Genomic DNA, 19,137 nt, shown 5'->3' on the forward strand with positions numbered 1-19,137 from the left:
CATGACTAACTCCTTCATCTTCAAATCGGCTCTAATATCATCTCAACAAAATCCAAACTGACTACTTCTTTAAAAATTACTGTCCTAGGCAGGCTGTGGTGGTGTGCACCTTTAATCCCAGCACCCAGGAGGCTGTGGCAGGCAGATCTCTGTGAGTTCAAGGCCCTGGTCTACAGAGCAAGCTCCAGGCTAGCCATGGCTGCATGGTCTTGAAGGGGAGCTGGGAAAATGCCTCGCCAGTAGAGTGCTTGCCTTGCAGCAGGAGGACCCTGAGTTCAACCATTAGTACCAACACCTACGTAAAAAGCTGGCTATGGTAATGTATACTTGCAATCCCAGTGCTGGAGACTTGGAGACAGAAGGAGTCCTGGGGCTTGCTAGCTATCCGGTCTAGCCAAATTGGTGGGCTCCAGGTTCAGTAAGAGAGCCTGTATTTAAAAAAAAAAAAAAGGGCGGGTGGTAGTGGAGAGCAATTGAAGAAGACACTAGATGTCTACTTCTGGCTTCTACAAGCACACACATATACAGGTGTATATAAAATTACAGTCTAAGAACATACTGCATAATTTATTTGTGTTGATTATGTCTCCTCACTATAACATGAGCTCCTTGAGTGAAGGGAATTTTTGTGTGTGTCTGTTTTGTTCACCGACTATTCCAAATTCCTACAACAATCCCTCTCCATACTAGGAATTCAATAAATATTTGTCAAGTGAATAAGTGAATGGATTCAGACATCTTAGATGCACACCTTTAACATAAGGTTGAAGACAAAAAGATTTTGTCATTCTGTTCTAAAATTCTTCAGAACTCATACTACACATATCCTTTGAGCAAATTTGAGGTAACCATCAACCTCTCCTTTATGTGTATTCTTCAGATTATGTCTGATAATATTTAAATAAACTATATATGTTTATGTATATAAACCAATGGCCAATGCCTGGAGAAGCCTGTTTCTGTATAGTCCTATCTATCCTCCAAAGGTTACTGTTTGCTTTGACTAGTCCCTCTCCTTCCTTACATGTAGTTCTGTTCCTACCAACCATCTATTACTCATTCCACTCTCTTCCTCCTGTAGCCTCATCCACTCTAGAGAAAGCAATTCCCAAATCAATACCACTTAAGACTTGATCTAGTCTCCCAGCTTCCATTTGGTTATTATTTCCTAAGCCTGCTTAGATGATTCCATTTGAATGTCTCATTGGTACCTGAGAGTAAACAATCATAGAACTAAACCCTCCTCCTTTCCCTTGAGGCAGGCCTCTCCTGACTTCCCACTTCCATTTGGGCAACAACAGCCCTCCCCAGCTCTGGGCTCTAACCCCAGCACTTTCTTTGGCTCATTTTTTCTAAACAGGATCCACCCTTGCCTTGGCACCAAATCTAATTGGTTGCCAAACCTCTCACTCTTCTTGAATCTATGCTCATCTTTTCACTGATGTTATTATATTAGACTCCAAACCAGGATTCCAACCCTTACTCAGAAACTAACTTTCTTAAAATACACTCCTGACTTTTGTCACTCTCTTATTCAGAAACTTTCAATAGTTCCCTAAAACTTGCTTAATAACATACTCCTTAGCCTGGTTTTCAAACCCTCCATGAATTGTTCCTAATTTTCTTAGTCCATCTTGTGTTCCATTACTTCCCAAGATAAATTTTTTCTTGTAAATCAAATCCCCGGGCTGAAGAGATGCCTCAGAGCTTAAGAGCACTTGCTCCTCTCACAGAGAACCTAGGTTCAAGTCTTAGCAACCACGTGGTGAGTCACAACCATCCATAACTCTAGTTCCAGGAGATCTAAAGCCCTCTTCTGACTTCCTTGGTCACCATATATATATATATATACACGCAGGCAAAACACTCATACACATAAAAGAAATAAATCTACCAGGTAGTTGTGGCGGCAGCCCACGGCTTTAATTCCAGGCAGAGGCAGGTGGATCTCTGAGTTCAAGGCCAGCCTGGTCTACAAAGTGAGTTCCAGAACAGCCAGGACAACACAGAAAAACCCTGTCTTGAAAAACACAAAAAAACAAAAACAAAAAACAAAAACAGAAGAAAGAAATCTAAAATTTTAAAAACAAACAAACAAAACCCTCAAATTCCTAAGTTCAATCCCATATATACAATGCACTTTCTTGTCTCTATGCCTGCTAATTTACATGCTCGTTGCCCCTTACCCCATCCATATCACTGGTAAAGTACTAATTTCCCTCTTTCCATGTCCACTTATATTAAGCTTCTTATGATTCCAGGAATACTATAAGCATCTTCAGGCATATACATACTCACACATATACACTGATAGCCATATGTAAAAAACAAAAACAAAAACAAACAAACAAAAAACTTCATACAACTTTCCTTAAATTTGCATTTTTTAAATTAATAATAAAATTTCTTCTTTTCTACTCCAACAAATATAGTCACATTCTTTTCTGTGAGCATACATGTGTGTCTACCATATGCATGTGTGTGCACCTGTGTGTGAGTGTAATTGTTCCTATGTGCCCATGTGGAGGTCAGAGATCAATGTCTGGTGTCTTCCTCCTTGCTCTTTGCCAGTGGCCATGTCATAGGAGCAGCAGGTGTCAACTGAAGTTCAAGGCTGCCTCAAATTCCTTTAATCTTAATGCTGAAAGATGAAGTCACAAGTTTCGGTGTGTATCATTAACTGAAACAAAGCCTTATAATAACTTCAGGTTAGAGCAGATGTTTTGACAATAGCTTTAAGATGAAAAACCCCAGAAAACAATCTGAAGTTCACTAGCACACATAGCTGAAGTAAAAAATACAAAGCAGCTCAACTGTTACCAGCTGACGTATTTTCTTGCTAGGATTGGTTGATGATCAAGGGTGATGATTAATTCCTTGTACCCATTTCTGCCCTCAGTCTCCTGGTATAAAAAACTATTGATGAATGGGTATGCACCCTCCTAAGATCTAAAGTACAGCTGACTGTTTTTTATGTATAAAAGTTTAGGTTTGTGATTCCTTATAAGATTAACTTTCAAGATAAATAGTAAAATGACTGATCCTTTCTTTGTAAGCACAATAGACAGCCTGCTAACAAAAGAGTTGGCTATGGAAAAAATACACGTTTTTACCTGTACTCTGTAGGAATTTAGCAGAATCACTGTGTAGGATAAGTATTAGAATGAACAGCTGTTTTTCAGAAGGACTTTGACCTTGAAGAATCCTTATGGAAAACAGTGATTGTTTTGCTGAAGGGGCTTTGCAGCCATCCAAAACTTTGGTCCCAACACGACTCAGGCACACCCGAGGCTCTTGCATTATTGTGTATTGCACATGATACACAATAAAGGACTAGAGTCATGGAGGCATGTGATGCTCTTCTTCAGTAAGACGTGTAAATTTAGATTAGAGACCTTGGTATGAGAAGATACTTTGTGGAACAATCAATAAATACGCCTTTGTCCGGCTGTTCAGAGTCTAGCCCAGTCCAGTCCAATTTGGTTCATCAGAAGAGGCTGGACCTTCCTGCTGCCATATAAGCCTTAGAATTTTATCTTGGAGTGCCTTTTTTCTTCAACCAACAAAGGAAGAACACAGAACAAAGAAGAATTGAGAAAGAAATCATCAAGAGAGAATGTATCTTTTTCCATAACCCCCTCAGATAAAAAAGTCTAGTATGTGGTGTCGTTGTGACCCTTTGAGCCCTGAGCTGCTGGAGGCTGGCCCTCTAGGCAGCATTAGCTCTTCACCCTTTCTTCTTCTTCTTTTTTTTTTTTTGTTTAGATTTATTTTATTATTGGATGTATATGAGTGTTTCACCTGCATGTGTACCTGGTACTCAGAAGAGGACATGGGATCTCCTGAAACTAGAGTTACAGATGGTTTTGAGCTGCCACATAGGTGCTGGGAATCCAAAGTAGCAAGTAATTTTACCACTGAACCAACTCTCCAGGCCTCTGCCCTATTTTGAGGCAGGCTCTCTTGGTGCTCACTGTTTAGTCTGGAGCGGCTGGCCAGTGAGCTCCCAGGGTCCACATGCCCCTGCCCCCAGGGCTGGGGTTACAGCCTCACACTAGCACACCTGGCTCTGACCCAGGTGATGAGGATCCCAACTCTGGGCCTCGGGCTCATTCTTCACTTACTGAGCTGGCCTCCCCAGCCCGATCCACCCCGTTCTTTTTCAACAACTGCACAGTGTTCTCCTGACATTTCCATAATTGATGTAAAAGGTTTCATTTTGACAGCCATGTGATTTTCAGATAGTTTTTTCTAACTTCCCAGTGACTCAGTAACATTCTTACACATTTTTCTCTGCATAAGTGCGTAAAACTGTAAAATAAATGACCCTTAATAGCATTACTGGGTCAGAGAATCTGTCAATCTCAAAGTGTCCTCCCAAAAATTTGCACCCAAATTTAACAGTGAAGTTGAACATTTACTTCTCCAAATATTCTTTGTTCTGAGACAGTCTCCTGCAGTCCTGGCTGGCTCCCAACTCCCTACATACCTGAGGCTTGCCTTGAATTCCACACTTGTCTCAATCCCCAGAGTAGCGAGAACCACCATACTCATATCTGTCTTCTCCAACTTTTTTTTTTTTTTTGAGACAAGGTTTCTCTGTGTAGCCCTGGTTGTCCTGGAACTCTCTTTGTAGACTAGGCTGGTCTTGAACTCAGAGATCTGCCTGCCTCTGTCTTGTTATAATAAATCCCTAAATTAAATTTGTAAGGAAAACATCATTATTATATTATAACTTAATATTCATAGGATGTCGGATATTGATTCAAGAAAGAATTTTAGCTAGGTACGGTGTTGCACGTGCCTGTAATCCCAGTACTTAGAAGGTGGAGGTGGAGTGATGTCCCAAATTTGGGGCAGCCTGGTCTATAGTGCCATTTCCAAGCTAGCCTGGACTACAGAGCAAGACCCTGTCTCAAAAAACAAAACAGTGCAAACAAGACGCCTCAATGCACAGAGGTGTTTGCTGCCAAGTCTTGCGGACTGAATTTGAGCTCCAGAAACTATATGGTGGAAGGAGAGAACCACCTCCCACCCAGTTGCCCTCTGACTTCCATGCACCACTACCCCTCTATATGACAAATAAATTGTAATAAAATCGAATTTGGACGATCATACTTCATAGAATGAAAGCCTCGTGTTCATAAAAAGTATCTGCAGAAGGTATTGCAGTTCATAAAGGCCATTCCTCAGCTCGTTGTATTAAATCCTCACATTAAATTTGTAAGGAAAACAATTATTGCGTCTTCTACAGGAGGAAAACTGAGGTCCAGGTTAACTGAGACGACTATAATTTAGCATCCTGTCTCCGTTCGAGGCTCCTTCCACCACATCCCAGTGGCCTCTTGTTTCCCTCAGCATCATCAATATTGACGAATGCAAGCTCTCAAAGAAAAAGAAAAAGGGCAGACATGTGGGCCGTAGTTTAAACGTCTGTAGTTAGATAAAGGCAACACGATGATGGCTGGGAATGCATAGACTTCCACACACCTTCCGCTCTTCGTTCTGAAGCTGTCGGTAGCCATTGGCTGCCGTCCTGCCGTACAGCCCACGGGAACGCAGCTGCGCGCTGCCCCTTTAAGGCCGCAGGCGGCGCGTGCCCACAGTCCTTTCAAACGGACCAATGAAAGGGCGAGAGGCGGTCTCCCGCGGACCAATAAACAACGAGGACACTGCGGGGTGTGCGGCGGCCCAAGCGGTTTTAAACGGCTTAGAGCAGGCCCCTCGGTTCTGACCCGGCGGAGGTGAGTGGGCGGTGGGCCTCACCTCTCCGCCCGGACCCCGAGGACCCGGCGGCGCGCGCGCTCGGGGGCCCACGTCCGCGGGCGGGGCCCTCGGCGGACGCGCGCGGCCGGCCGCGGTCTCGCGAACCCCGGCAGGTCTGAGGCGGCGGCGAAGCGGGGCGGAGGCCGGGCAGCCCGCGGCTGGCAGGGCGGGGGGCGTGGGCGCTCGCTTGCGTTGGAGACCCCGGCTGGGAGGCAGGTGAGCCGAGCGCGCGCGGGGGGGGGCGCTCCTGGCCGCGCCTGAGGTTGGCGGGCGGCGCCGGGCCGCGCCTGGAGGCTTGTGGTGTCCGCGACTGGGGCGGGGGCCCTGCGAGCAAGGCCCTCGGGGGAGTGCGCCTCGCGGAATTGTCGAATGAATGAACGAGAGCCCCGGAGGGCCGTGGTGGGTGTGAAGGGCCTAGTCGCCTCGGAGCCGGACCAGAGCGTGGTGCCCGGGCCCGTCTCCGTACCTGCGTTCCCTACCTGCGATGATTTTTTTCTTAACGATTCTGACCATTCACCGCCCCGCCCTTGGTTTTCTCCCTCAGAAAGTGTCAGCAGAGTTCAGGTATTTGGCAGCTGAGAAGGTTTCGGGGACCAGCACAATAGGCAGCAGTGTAGGTTAGCCAGGCCTTGCCACTTTAAGGCTAGGTGAATGAGAGTCTCACTTTTTAGCGCTTAGCAAATCGTTGTTGTTGTTGCGGGAGCTGCCCGAAGTCTCGGTAATTGCCAGGCAAGATTGAATGCATCCCATTTTGTTTCTTGCATAGGAAATGATGAGAGAGATGTTCCCAGAGTGGCTGCTGTGTGTTAGAGAATATATTCGTGTTGATGAATCTTCACAATGAGTTTCTGATTCAGCATCAATAGAGGTTTTGCAGAACTTGCCCCAAATTTATGCACGACTCTTAATTCTCCTAGGAACCAAGGCATTAAATCTTGGCCCAGATAGGATGCTTGTCTTACATTATGCATAATTATAGAACTGAAAACTCATTTTTAGAAAGGTGAAATCCTTTTTTCTCCATTTTCATCACCCTGAAAAGTCCTTCTGTGACCTAAAGAACAAGAATATAAGTCAGTCATTTGAGACTTCTAAAGGGACTGGACAAACTGTAAGGTTTAGTATGAAGAAAATCAAATCAATTTAGTTGCCAACATCAATTAAATCAAGGTAGTAAACTTATAATGAAAAAGTTGTTCACACCGTTTTTAATTTTTTTTTTAAATTTTTTTTTTTTTTTAAACATGGGGCTGGAGAGAGGGCTCAGTACTTAGGGACACTGCTCTTCCAGAGGACCTGGGTCTAGTCCCAGCACCCACATGATGACTCCCAGCCATCTGTAAACTCCAGTTCCAGGGAGGCCGACACCCTCTTCTGGTGTCCATGGGCACTGCATGCATGTGGTACACAGACATGTACACAGGCAAAACACCTATACACATAAATATTTTTAAAGATCTTTTACATTTATTTTGTGTGTGGGAGGCTGGGTGTGTCCATAACCAGATGTCAGACGACTGTCTAGAGTTTGTTCTCTCCTTCCATCATGTAGGTTCTGGGGATCAAACGTCAGTTGTTCAGCTTAGCAGAAAACACCCTTTAAGCTGCCTCCCTGATCCCAAAATTTTACACAAGTAGTTTTTAATACTGTTCACTTAAGGAGGTGTCAAGCAAAGGTATTCCCTAGCAATATGCCATATAATTTTCTCTATTATTTTTAAAGTTTGGATCATCAACTTTAAATTATGAAGAGTGGTGTGTGGTAATTCAGTTTTAGTGATGAATAGATGAATACCTCAGTATTATGAACACTTGGATTTGGAGAAAGCAATTAAAAATAATTAACTTCTGGGCTGGGGAGATGGCTCAGTGGTTAAGAGCACTGACTGCTCTTCCAGGGGATCCAGGTTCAATTCCCAGCATGCGCAATGGCAGCTCACAACTGTCTGTAGCTCCAGGATCCAACACCTTATACAGAAATACATGCAGGCAAAAGACCAATGCACACAAAATAAAATAATTATATATATAAAAAATATATATGGACAGTGTTAAAATCTTTTTTAAAAAGATTAATTTATGTTTATGGGTGTTCTGTCTATATGTGTGTATGTGCCTGCTCCACAGACTTCAGAGGAAGGTATTGGATCCCCTGGAACTGGAGTTATAAGCAGACATGTGGGTGCTGGGAACCAAACTTGGGTCCTCTGTAAGAGCAACAAGTGCACTTAACTCTGAGCTGTTTCTCCAGCTCCTAGTGGTAAAAATCTTGACTATGAAGACTTGCTAGGCATGGTGGTTCATGCCTTAACTCCAGTATGTGGAAAGCTAAAGCAGGATTGCTATGAGCATGAGAGCAGCCTGGGCTACATAGTGAACTTCAGACCAAACTGGGTTACAGAGTGAGACTGTCTCAAAAAACAGCAGCAAAATCCCAAGAAGAACAAATGAAAACTTTATATTCTAGTAAAGCCAGGTTGTCTTGTTCTCCACTGAGATTGATGTCTGCTGGATAGTAAACATTATTCTAGATTCAAGGAACACATTTGTGAGCCAGGAAAAAAAGCACTCAAGGGAGTTTAACAGATTTATCTTTCAAACAATTCACTATAGCAAATTATAGTTTCTGTAATCCCTCTGGCTCAGCCCTGGGCCTTGAACAAAGTAAATTCTAAGTACATTTACTAGCAGTAGCTAATATTTAATGGATGATTTCTGTGTGTCATGTTTTATCTTTTTTAACTGTCAGAATTTTACCCCTGAGGGAACTGTGAAAGATTATGCAACTTGCTTAGGGTCATATGACTTACAGAACCTAAATTTGAATCCAACTTAGTAGCTAGGGTCTATGTTCTTATGGTCATTCTATATAAAGTAATGACTTTTTAAAAAAATTCAGGGCTAGAGAGATGGCTCAGAGGTTAAGAGCCCTGGCTGTTCTTCCAAAGGTCCTGAGTTCAATTCCCAACAACCACATGGTGGCTGAAAACCATCTGTAATGAGATCTGGTTCCCTCTTTGGGCCTGCAGGGATACATGCAGGCAGAACACTGTATATATAATAAATAAATAAATCTTTAAATAAGTAAATAAATAAATTCAAGAGCAGATTTAAAATAGAGCCCTCTGTCCTCTTTGGTTTATCTACTGGAGATATGAAATATGGATGACAGGAATGGTAATATTTAGGGAGTCAGTTGAAAATACAGTGTTTACCTTATGGGTAGCTGTGAGTGGTAGGACAAGGATGAGGTAAAAATGACAGTTGTGTATTGTTTTGAGATAGCATCTTGCTATGTATCCTTGGGTGGCCTGAAACCCACTAAGTAGATTAGGATGACCTTGAATTTGTGGTAAACCTCCTGCCTTTGCCACCTCCATGCTGGTATTTACAGACCTGCATCACCACAGCAGCTTTAAAATTGAGATATTGAGATGTTAATCTAATTGTGATTGTTTCTTGGTGGTCAGTGTTGAAGAGGTTTGCAGTTTTAGATGATTGTCATTCTTACATCTTGAGCTCAAAGATGTTACTTAGGTTCTTTTTTTTAATTTTTAGATTTATTTATTTTATTTGTGTGTGTTGCCTGTATGTATGTATGTGTACCACCTGCATGTCTGGTGCCCACAGAAATCAGAAGATGGTGTTGGGCCCCCTGGAACTGAACTTTCAGGTGATTGTGAGCCACCATGTAGATGATGGGAATAGAACTCGGGTCCTATGCAAGAGCAGCAAATGCTCTTAAGTGAGCCATCTCTCAACCCTAGTTAGGTTATTCTTATCAGTGCACTTGTCCTGCCTACCTAATAAACTCTCCTTTTGGCCTTCACTTTTCCTGTTCTCTGCCTAGAACCTCCCACCCCACTCTGTCTTTATTATCTCAAGCCTGTGTTAACAGGCTTAATCCACATTTCAACTCATATGCCAACTCCTTAAAGAAGCATTTTTCTAAGTTCTCAATTAGAATAGCTGTCTTGGTGCTTTTCACCTCATTTTCGTTTATTGTTATTTGATATGTTCGTTTTTGTTTGTGCCAGAATTCCTCACAGAAATGAAGTATATTAGTATCTCATACAGTGCCTGGAACAAAGTAGGTCAGTTAGGCATGGTGGAGTACACCTGCCAGTGCTTAGGTGGTGGAGGCAGGAGGAGAAGGAGCTCAAGTTTGGCTGTTTAGCAAGTTTGAAGACAGTCTGGGCTAGATGCCCCTTGTCTAAGAATAACAAGGGCAGGGTGGTTAGACGGCTCAGTGGGTTAAGGTGCTTGCCACCAAGACTTAGGACCTGAGTTCTATATCCTCAGGACTCATATGGTAGGAAAACCAACTTTCACATCTGATCTCCACATGCATGCTGTACTGGTGCACTTGTATATATACACATACACTAAATAAATGGTTTTTGGTGTGTTGTTCTGTGTGCGTTCTGTAGTTTTGGATGTGAACAGTATCTCAACAGATTAGCTCAGAAGTCTTCCACTAAGAAAACTAGAAAATTGTAGATTTATGTTTGTGTGACTTGTGTAGACGTGCCTAGGCCCTCATAATAAAGGCCTTTAGCACTGTGAGACAGAAGGACTGGTATGACCCCCGGACTGCTGTCTGCATGGGGCCTGTGTTCTCTTGTGCTATTAGACACTTGTGTTACAAGTTAAAAAACAACAACAACAAAAATAGTAAAGAATAGTTTTACTCATCATTTCACGATTTGTTCCTTTCTCATACTGTGGCAGCCATTTTACTGTCTTTGTGCTTTTCCTCTTCCAGAATGTCATGTATAATTAGAATCATTATACCTTATGTATTGTTCAGACTGTTTTCTTTAACTTCGTTATAGGATTTAGGCTCATATAGATTTTTTGTTTATTTTTCCAGACTCTTGTAATCTAGGCTGGCACTGAACTTACTGTGTAGATAAAACTCCTGATGCTCCTGCCTCCACCTCTGAAGTGCTAAGATTATAGGTGTTCAACATCACACTGGCACTTAGGAGCTTATATATCTTTTCAATGCTTGATAGCTAATTTATTTTCATTTATGAATGAACCACATTTACTCACCTTTGGAAGAATATCGTAGTCACTTCTGGTTTTTAGCAATTATGAACAAAGCTGCTAATAAACATTTTCAGGACTATGTATGGACCTAGTTTTTACTTCGTTTGGGTAAATAAATTTGTTGCATTACATGGTAAGACAGTGTTTAGGTTTTGTAAGAAACTGTCAAACTGTCTTTCAAAGTGGCTGTACTGCTTTGCAGTCACATCAACAATGAATAGGGTTTCCTATTGCTCCACATTCTTGACTGTACTTAGTTTTAACAGTTTCTTTCGTTTATTTATTTATTAGCCATTCTAGTAGTAATGTAGTGCTCCTGTCTTTAAAAATTTTGTTTTGCCAGGCTGTGGTGGCACCAGCCAGCACTCTGGAGGCAGAGGTAGGTGGATCTATGTGAGGCCAGCCTGGTCTACAGAGTGAGTTCCAGGAGAGCCAGGACTGTTACACAGAGAAACAATGTCTTGAAAAACCAAAAAAAAAAAAAAGTTTTGTTTTTCATGATATTGATGTTTTGAGAGTGATAATTATATTAAAAGGAAACTTTTAAAAATTAATTTTTTATTTTAGATTTAAGCAAAAATTTATTGCAAAACTGATGCATAGAATTAAGTTCCTCTTATCTACATTCTTGTTAACATCTTACATGGTACAATTGTCAAGGTAAGAAACCAACAATAGCCGGGCGGTGGTGGCGCACGTCTTTAATCCCAGCACTCGGGAGGCAGAGCCAGGCGCATCTCTGTGAGTTTGAGGCCAGCCTGGGCTACCAAGTGAGTTCCAGGAAAAGGCGCAAAGCTACACAGAGAAACCCTGTCTCGGGGAAAAAAAAAAGAAAAGAAAAGAAAGAAACCAACAATATATTTTATTATTTATTTTTGTTTTTGTTTTTTGAGACAGGGTCTCCACATAGTTCTGGCTATCATGGCACTTAGTATGTAGACAGACTTACAGATCTGCTTGTCTCTGCCTTCCTAATGCTAAGTTTAAAGGCATGTGTCACCATGCCCTGCTATTTTTATTTTATTTCATGAGTATAGGTTTCTTTATGTCAGCACTTCTCAACCTATGGGTCATGACCCCTTTGGGGGTTGAATGACCCTTTCACAGGGGTCACATATCAGATATCCTGCATATCAGATTACATTATGATTCATAACAGTAGAAAAATTACAGAGTAGCAATGAAATAATTTTATGGTTGGGGCCACCACAACGAGGAATTTTAAAGGGTTGAAGCATTAGGAAGGTTGAGAACCACTGGTCTATGTGTTTGGGTGTACATACCACAATGTGTGAGTGGAAGTCAGAGGACAACCTTCAGAGTTGGTTCTCTTTCTACCAGGATGATAACTGGGATTGAATTTGGGTCATCAGGTGTGGTGTCAGATGCCTTCACCTACTGAGCCATCTCTGAATTTCAGCTAGGGGGGGTGGTGGTGGTGGTGGTGGTGGTGGTGGTGGTGGTGGTGGTGGTGCAGGTGCAGCACACCTTTAATCCCAGCACTTCAGAGGCAGAGGCCAGGTGACTGAATCTCTTGAGTTCCAGGCCAGCCTGGTTTACAGAGTGAGTTCCAGGGATACACAGTGAAACCCTGTCTTGAAAAACAAAAAACAAACAAACAAACCCCACTGAATTTCATTTGGATTTCAACAGATGTTCTATTCATACCCTAGTTGTGTTTCAGGATCCAGTCCAGGGCAACACATTACATCTAGTGGTCTTCTGTCCTTGCCTCCTCTGCTCTTGGGCAGTTTCTCAGTCTTCCCTTGTCTTCAGGACCTTGATTTTAAGGAAACTTTTTTGTTGGTTTTTTGAGACAGGGTTTCTCTGTGTAGCTTTGCGCCTGTCCTGGAACTCACTTGGTAGCCCAGGCTGGCCTCGAACTCACAGAGATCCGCCTGGCTCTGCCTCCCGAGTGCTGGGATTAAAGGCGTGCGCCACCACTGCCCGGCGATTTTAAGGAAACTTTTTAAAAGATCATTTGACAGTGTCTTTTATTTTTTATAAATTTATTTATTATGTATACAGTGGTTTGCCTGCATGCCAGAAGAGGGCACCAGATCTTATTATTATAGATGGTTGTGAGCTGCCATATGGTTGCTGGGAATTGAACTCAAGACCTCTGGAAGAGCAGCCAGTGCTCTTAACCTCCGAGACATATCTACAGCCCCAAGGAAACGTTTTAAAAGTTACTTTGTAGAATGCTACTTCCTCTGTGTTTGATGTTTTTCTCATGATTAGATTAGGGTTATGTGTATTTTTTTTTTTTTGAAAGAATACCATCATATCAGGGGTTTGTGATATCCACGTGTTGTTACCAGTCAACTAACTGTGGATTCTTTTGTCTCTACTTGAATATACAGCATGGGTGAGTAAGGAGAAACTCTTTAAGCTCTGACAGTTTTCTTATCTCTAGGTGTTTGACAGCAGCAGAAGACAGCAGTAGACAAGAGTATATAGTAGGTAGTATGGACTGGTCTTAATTATTAGGACCCTTACTATGAAGTTTACCAAGGCTTTAATAGCAAAAAAATCTGGTAGAAACTGTTTGAAATGTTCCTAGTTAGCGTTGAATCTTCAGGGGTTAGAGAAACAGCTGTTGATTATCATGTTTCTTCAAAATGTGTTCATGCCTCCCAGAGTGCTAGGATTAAAGGTGTATGCTACCACCAGCAGCCTGGATTAATTTTTCTTATTTTTATTAAGTGGAGGCACATGAATGAAGATGCTCAAAGAAGCGAGAAAAGTTAGATCCCCCTAGGGTTGGAGTTCCAGCAAGTTTTTTGGATTGTTACTTTTCTATAAAGCTAAAATAAAGCAAACCACCATTCCTTTATAATAATTTAATCAAGGATAGAAAGTGGACTGTGATTTTTGCCAGTGCTACAGTTTTGGTTTTTTGTTTGTTTTTACTGAGAAACTTGACATTGAAAACACCTTGTTTATTGGATGTAAATAACTGTTGTCAAGTACCATTTCATAGTATTTTAGAGGTCAATACAAACGTACATAGTTTTATACATGAGAATACTCAAGTCTCAAAGATTAGTTGACTTCTCTGAAGTGTGATAGTTAATGATAGGGAAGAAGTTGTGGAATATTCTCAATCTCTCTCTTTCTCCCTCCCTCCCTCTCTTCCTCCCTTGCTTCCTCCCTCTTCTCCCTCCCATTATGCCTTTCAGGTTAAAAAAAGTTTACTTTACACTTGTGCTTAAACACTGCAGAGTATGTTTTTATATTATAAGATCCTTTTAGTTGGAAGCAAAGTCTCTCTCCTATTAAATCTCCACGGTGTCTTATATATTAAAAATAATTATGCTATCATTTTAAAAAGAAACAAGCACCTGTTTCCTATCCTGAGCTAAAGAACTAAATCATTACCAATAGACAGGCAAATCTCCTTTCTTGTATTCTTGATTATATTCCCTGCCCTTCTTTGTAATTTTTATTTATGTATATGAGTGCCTGTGTGTATGTATATGTACCACATGCATTCAATCTTTGAAGAAACCAGAAGATTCTAGGAATTGGAGTTATAGGCAGTTGCTAGCCACCATCTAGGTGCTAGGAATCAAACCTGGGCCCTCTGGAAGAGCATCCAGTGCTCTTAAAAAAAAAAAAAGATGTTGGGTTTTTTGTTGTTGTTGTTGTTGTTTGTTTTTAAATGGGTATAGTTGCATGGCTTTAATTCCAGCACTTGGGAGGCAGAGGCAGGCAGATCTCTGTGAGTTTGAGGCTAACATGGTCTACCTGGTGAGTCTCAGGATAGCCAGGGCTATATAGAGACCCTGTTTGAAAACAAACAAAATTATTATTTATTTGTATGGGTGATTTGCCTGAATGTGTGTGTCTGCACCATGTGAGTATATGCTGCCCATGGAGGACAGAATAGAGTGTCAGATCCCCTGGAACTGGAGCTACAGAAAGTGATGAGCTGCCATGTGGATGCTGGGAACTGGACCTGGGTCCTGTGCAAGAACAAGTGCTTTTAACTGCTGAGCCATTTTTCCAGTCCCTTCCTTGCCTCTTCTATGCTGAGCTTCCAGCATAGCCTCTCCTTAGTTTTTTATTTAACTACAGATGATTGTGCCTCTAGATACATTGTTTGGGCTTATATTGCTGTACAATATATTAAGTAATTAATGTTCCCCACCGTGGACTGTTAGATTCATCTATGTAGCTATTAATAGCTATTTTCTGACTGTAGAGTATCTCTTCAGTGAGTATGCAATGGCTTTTTAAAAATTGTCTCTTGTTAATATATATAAATTATACACTCTTAAAGTATATAATTACTGTACCATGAAACTTATTTTGTAGCTTCTAACATTCACAAAACATGTTAACTGTCACTATCTAATTCCAAAATGTTTCTGTCACTCCATCAGAAGAAAATTCTGTACCTTTTAGCAGTCACTTTCCATTCCCCCTCATTCCCTAGCAACCACTTTATAATACTTCATAACAGTGGAATCATGCAACACATGTCCTTTTGTATCTGACATCTTTCTCCTTGAATAATGTTTGAGATTCATACATGTTGTAGCAAGTATCATTACTCTATTCCTTTTGGTTTTGTTTTTTGAGAAAGGATTTCTCTGTATCCCTGACTGTCCTGGAACTAGCTCTGTAGACCAGACTGGCCTCAAACTTACAGAGATCTGCCTGCTTCTGTGTCCTGAGTGCGGAATTAAAGGTGTGCACCACCACTCTATTCCTTTTTATGACTGTATGATACTCCATTATATGGCTATACCACATTTGTTTGCCTTATTTATAAGTTGATGAGTATTTGTCAATTTTGAGGCTATTATAAGTCCTGCTGTCAGCATTTATATGTCATTTTGTGTTTTCTTTGCAATTCTGTTGGAAATGGTTGTTAATATTTAATGTTTTTCATATATATGTGTGTGTATGTGTATGTATACAGTTTACATGATTACCAAGATATACAAAAGTTCTAGACCTGTCTATTTTTTTTAAGGTTTTTTAATACATTTATTAGTGTGTGTGCAGGTCAGAGTACAACTTGTAGGAACCAGATCTTTCCTTTCCTTCTACCTTGTGGGTACTGGAGATTGAACTTGGTTGTGAGGCTTGGCAGCAAGCACTTTTACTCACTGAGCTGTCTCGCTGGCCTCCAGACTCTTTTTCTTAAAGCTTTTAGTATTTGTTTGTTTGTAACATGGGGCATATTATTTATGTTCCTTAAATTTTATTAATAGTTTCTTTTTGTCTTCTAGAAAATTACACTTTTGAAAATAAAGATGTTTAATGTGACTTGCTATATGAAGACATTATTTTAAAATTGTATTTAATCCATAGAAAAGCCCATCTGAATATTGAAAAACCAGTTTGGCAGCTGGAGAGTTGGTCCTGAGATTAAGAGCACTTTTTGCTCCTTGAGGACCTGAGTTCATGTTGTGTGACAAGACTTTTCCTGGGGAGATTCATACACATGCCTATTCACCCTACATAATGAGACCATGACAGACCAAAGTATGGATAATACAAAGTTCAGCTTGGTGAATCAGTGAGTTTTATTGGGGTTACTTACAGGAATATAGGGGAGGGGTCACTTCTAGGAGCAGAAATGACTGAAGGACAGCTGCATCATCAAAGCCCACTCCAGCACAGATGACAACTCTACAAGGCTGGGAACCTTGGGTACAGGATTGGAGAGTATCCTTTCCCCAGTGACACTTGGTTTAAACCTCTTCAAGGCAGCCTGGCTGGTCTTAAAGTCTTCTTTGCAGCTTATTTTGTGTGAAAGTGACTCTCAACAAACTTTTCTCATGTAGTCTTGGGGAGAGAGGGACCTAGTCAATCTGGTCAGTTTTAGGGACTTCACTGAAGCTATTTTGAGTTGTTTACCTTTTGTGTTAAGGAAGTTCCCTGGGAAATAGAGTGTTTTCTGTCTTGAGGAAATTGCTACTTCCAGTCATCTACATCAAGTGGCTCAGGGTTGCCTGTATGTAACTCCAGCTTCAGGGGATCTGGCATCCTCTAATGGCCTCCCTGGGCACCTGCATGTGTGTTCACATACCCAGCACAGACACACACAAATACTTAGACATAATTCAAAATAATAATTCGCTGGGCAGTGTTGGAGCATGCCTTTTAATCCCAGCACTTGAGAGGCAGAGCCAGGCGGATCTCTGTGAGTTCAAGGCCAGCCTGGTCTACAGAGCAAGATCCAGGACAGGCACCAAAACTACACAGAGAAACCCTGTCTCAAAAAACCTAAAAATAAAAATAATAATTCTTTTTAAAGCAAAGAAAACTCTGACTAATGTATTTAAGGGTACATTTTTGGGTTGTTCTAACAGTACTTTTGTTGATCCATATAGATTGTTGGTATAGAAAAAAAATAACTTGATTTGACTACTCACAGATGCAATTTGAAAGAGTAGTTTTCATTGGTATTTACTTTTGAAACTGCTATAAAATGACATCTATGGCTAGGTGGTGGTGGCCCTTGCCTTTATTCCCAGCACTTGGGAAGCAGAGGCAAGTGAATCTCTGAGTTAGACGCCAACCTGGTCTACAGATGGGGTTCTACACAGCTAGGGCTATCCAGAAACCCTGTCTCAAAAACAAAACAAAACAAAAACAAAAAACAAAAAAAACTGTGATTCATACTAAATGATGAATGATGACTGGTTGATTTTTTTTTTTTTTTAAAGAACATGTTACAAATCGTTAACAATTGCATAGAGAATTGGCTCCATTTCTTAGGTATAAAACCAGACACAAATAGGATGTATTTTTGACACCTAGTAACAGGGTCTCATTATGGTCCTGACTGGCCTGGAACTCATCATGTAGACCAGGCTGGCCTTAAAATAAGAGAACTCTGCCAGCTTCTACCTCTGGAGTGCTGGGATTAAAGACATGTCATCATGGAGGTTTCATTATGCAGTCCAGGCTTGCCTGGGACTTCTGGGCTAAAGTGATCTTCCTACTTCAACCTCATGAGGAGGAGCTGGGGCTACAGTTCTTTATCATGTTTGGCAGACAGAGTGTTACTGGACTTCAGTAGAGATAGCTTTTGAAGCATTGTGTTCTAATAAAATCACAATATTAGAAATATAAAAAAAAAACAGTTACAAATAGGAAGTTAGTTCACTTACCCTTGAATTCTCAAAATTGATTCAAAATGGTCCATACAGCTACTTTGGAAAACAATCATTTACTCGTAAGATTAAATATACACTTAACATACCACAAACCAATCCCTCTTGTGGGTATTTATCTGAGAGAAATAAAACTGAACATGTATACAAAAATGTGTATGCGAAGGCTGCTAGCATTTTCTTTTCAAAATGTGTTATCTCAATGGCTTAAATTGGTAAACAGGAACATAATGTTTATATCTTGCAGTCAAGTAATAAAAAGGAAGAAATGACCATTATATGTATCTGCATGGATGATCTGTTATTTTTTGTTGTTGTTTCTGGGTATAGAACCCAGTAAGTCAGACATGATGAGCAAGGGTCTGCCATTGAGCCACAACCTCAGCCCTTTATCTCAGTTGTATTATACTAACTTAAAGAAACTAGACTCGCCGGGCGGTGGTGGCGCACGCCTTTAATCCCAGCACTCGGGAGGCAGAGCCAGGCGGATCTCAGTGAGTTCGAGGCCAGCCTGGGCTACCACGTGAGTCCCAGGAAAGGCGCAAAGCTACACAGAGAAACCCTGTCTCGAAAAACCAAAAAAAAAAAAAAAAAAAAAAAAAGAAACTAGACTCAAAAGACAACGCACGGGGTTCAGAATTTAGCTCAGTGATAGAGCGCTTGCCTAGCAAGCACAAGGCCCTGGGTTCAGTCCTCAGCTCCGGAAAATAAATAAATAAATAAAATAAAAAGACAACATACTATATGATGTTATTTATATAACACTGTTGGAAAAGCCAAAGTATAGGAACTGATTGGTGGTTGCCTAGGAGTGAGGAAAGGCATTAACTATAAAGGTCACAAGGGAAGTTTTTGGACTGTTGGTGTTCTTGTTTGTGGAAATAGATATGTAGTTCTCTGTGTTTTTCAGAACTGTATGCTATATGGAATAAATTTTACTGTATATGAATTATATTTCATTAAGCCTGACTTCAAATAAAAGATCTTATCTCAGGGAGTAGTCTCTCCTGGCTTTTCTGTACAAGTCACAAATGTGGTGTATACAAGCTCACACAGATATACACATATACACATAAATAGTACAAATAAATCTTTTTAAGAATCTGGTGAGGAAGACTAATCTGCAAACCCTTAGACCAATGTTAACTTCATGGGTATATAATGAAAGAGGGTCTTGATT

The 19,137-nt window shown here is 41.0% G+C and overlaps 1 protein-coding gene across 5 annotated transcripts in view; it reads left to right on the forward strand.

Annotated features, from left to right (window-relative positions):
• The first annotated feature begins 5,669 nt into the window (after positions 1 to 5,669).
• Positions 5,670 to 19,137, forward strand: part of Ckap5 (cytoskeleton associated protein 5) — a 109,473-nt gene continuing 96,005 nt past the window's right edge. The window contains exon 1 of one of the 5 annotated variants that reach the window (XM_052725293.1): positions 5,670 to 5,744. The gene's annotated coding sequence lies outside the window, so the exon portion shown is untranslated. Of the gene's footprint in view, positions 5,745 to 5,963; positions 5,983 to 19,137 lie in introns of those variants that run through there. The other 4 variants (XM_052725296.1, XM_052725297.1, XM_052725298.1 and 1 more) reach the window with 4 other exon arrangements.

This window comes from Peromyscus californicus, unplaced genomic scaffold, assembly GCF_007827085.1.
Source record: "Peromyscus californicus insignis strain IS unplaced genomic scaffold, ASM782708v3 Scaffold_7__1_contigs__length_154581171, whole genome shotgun sequence".
Classification (NCBI taxonomy): Eukaryota; Metazoa; Chordata; class Mammalia; order Rodentia; family Cricetidae; genus Peromyscus; species Peromyscus californicus.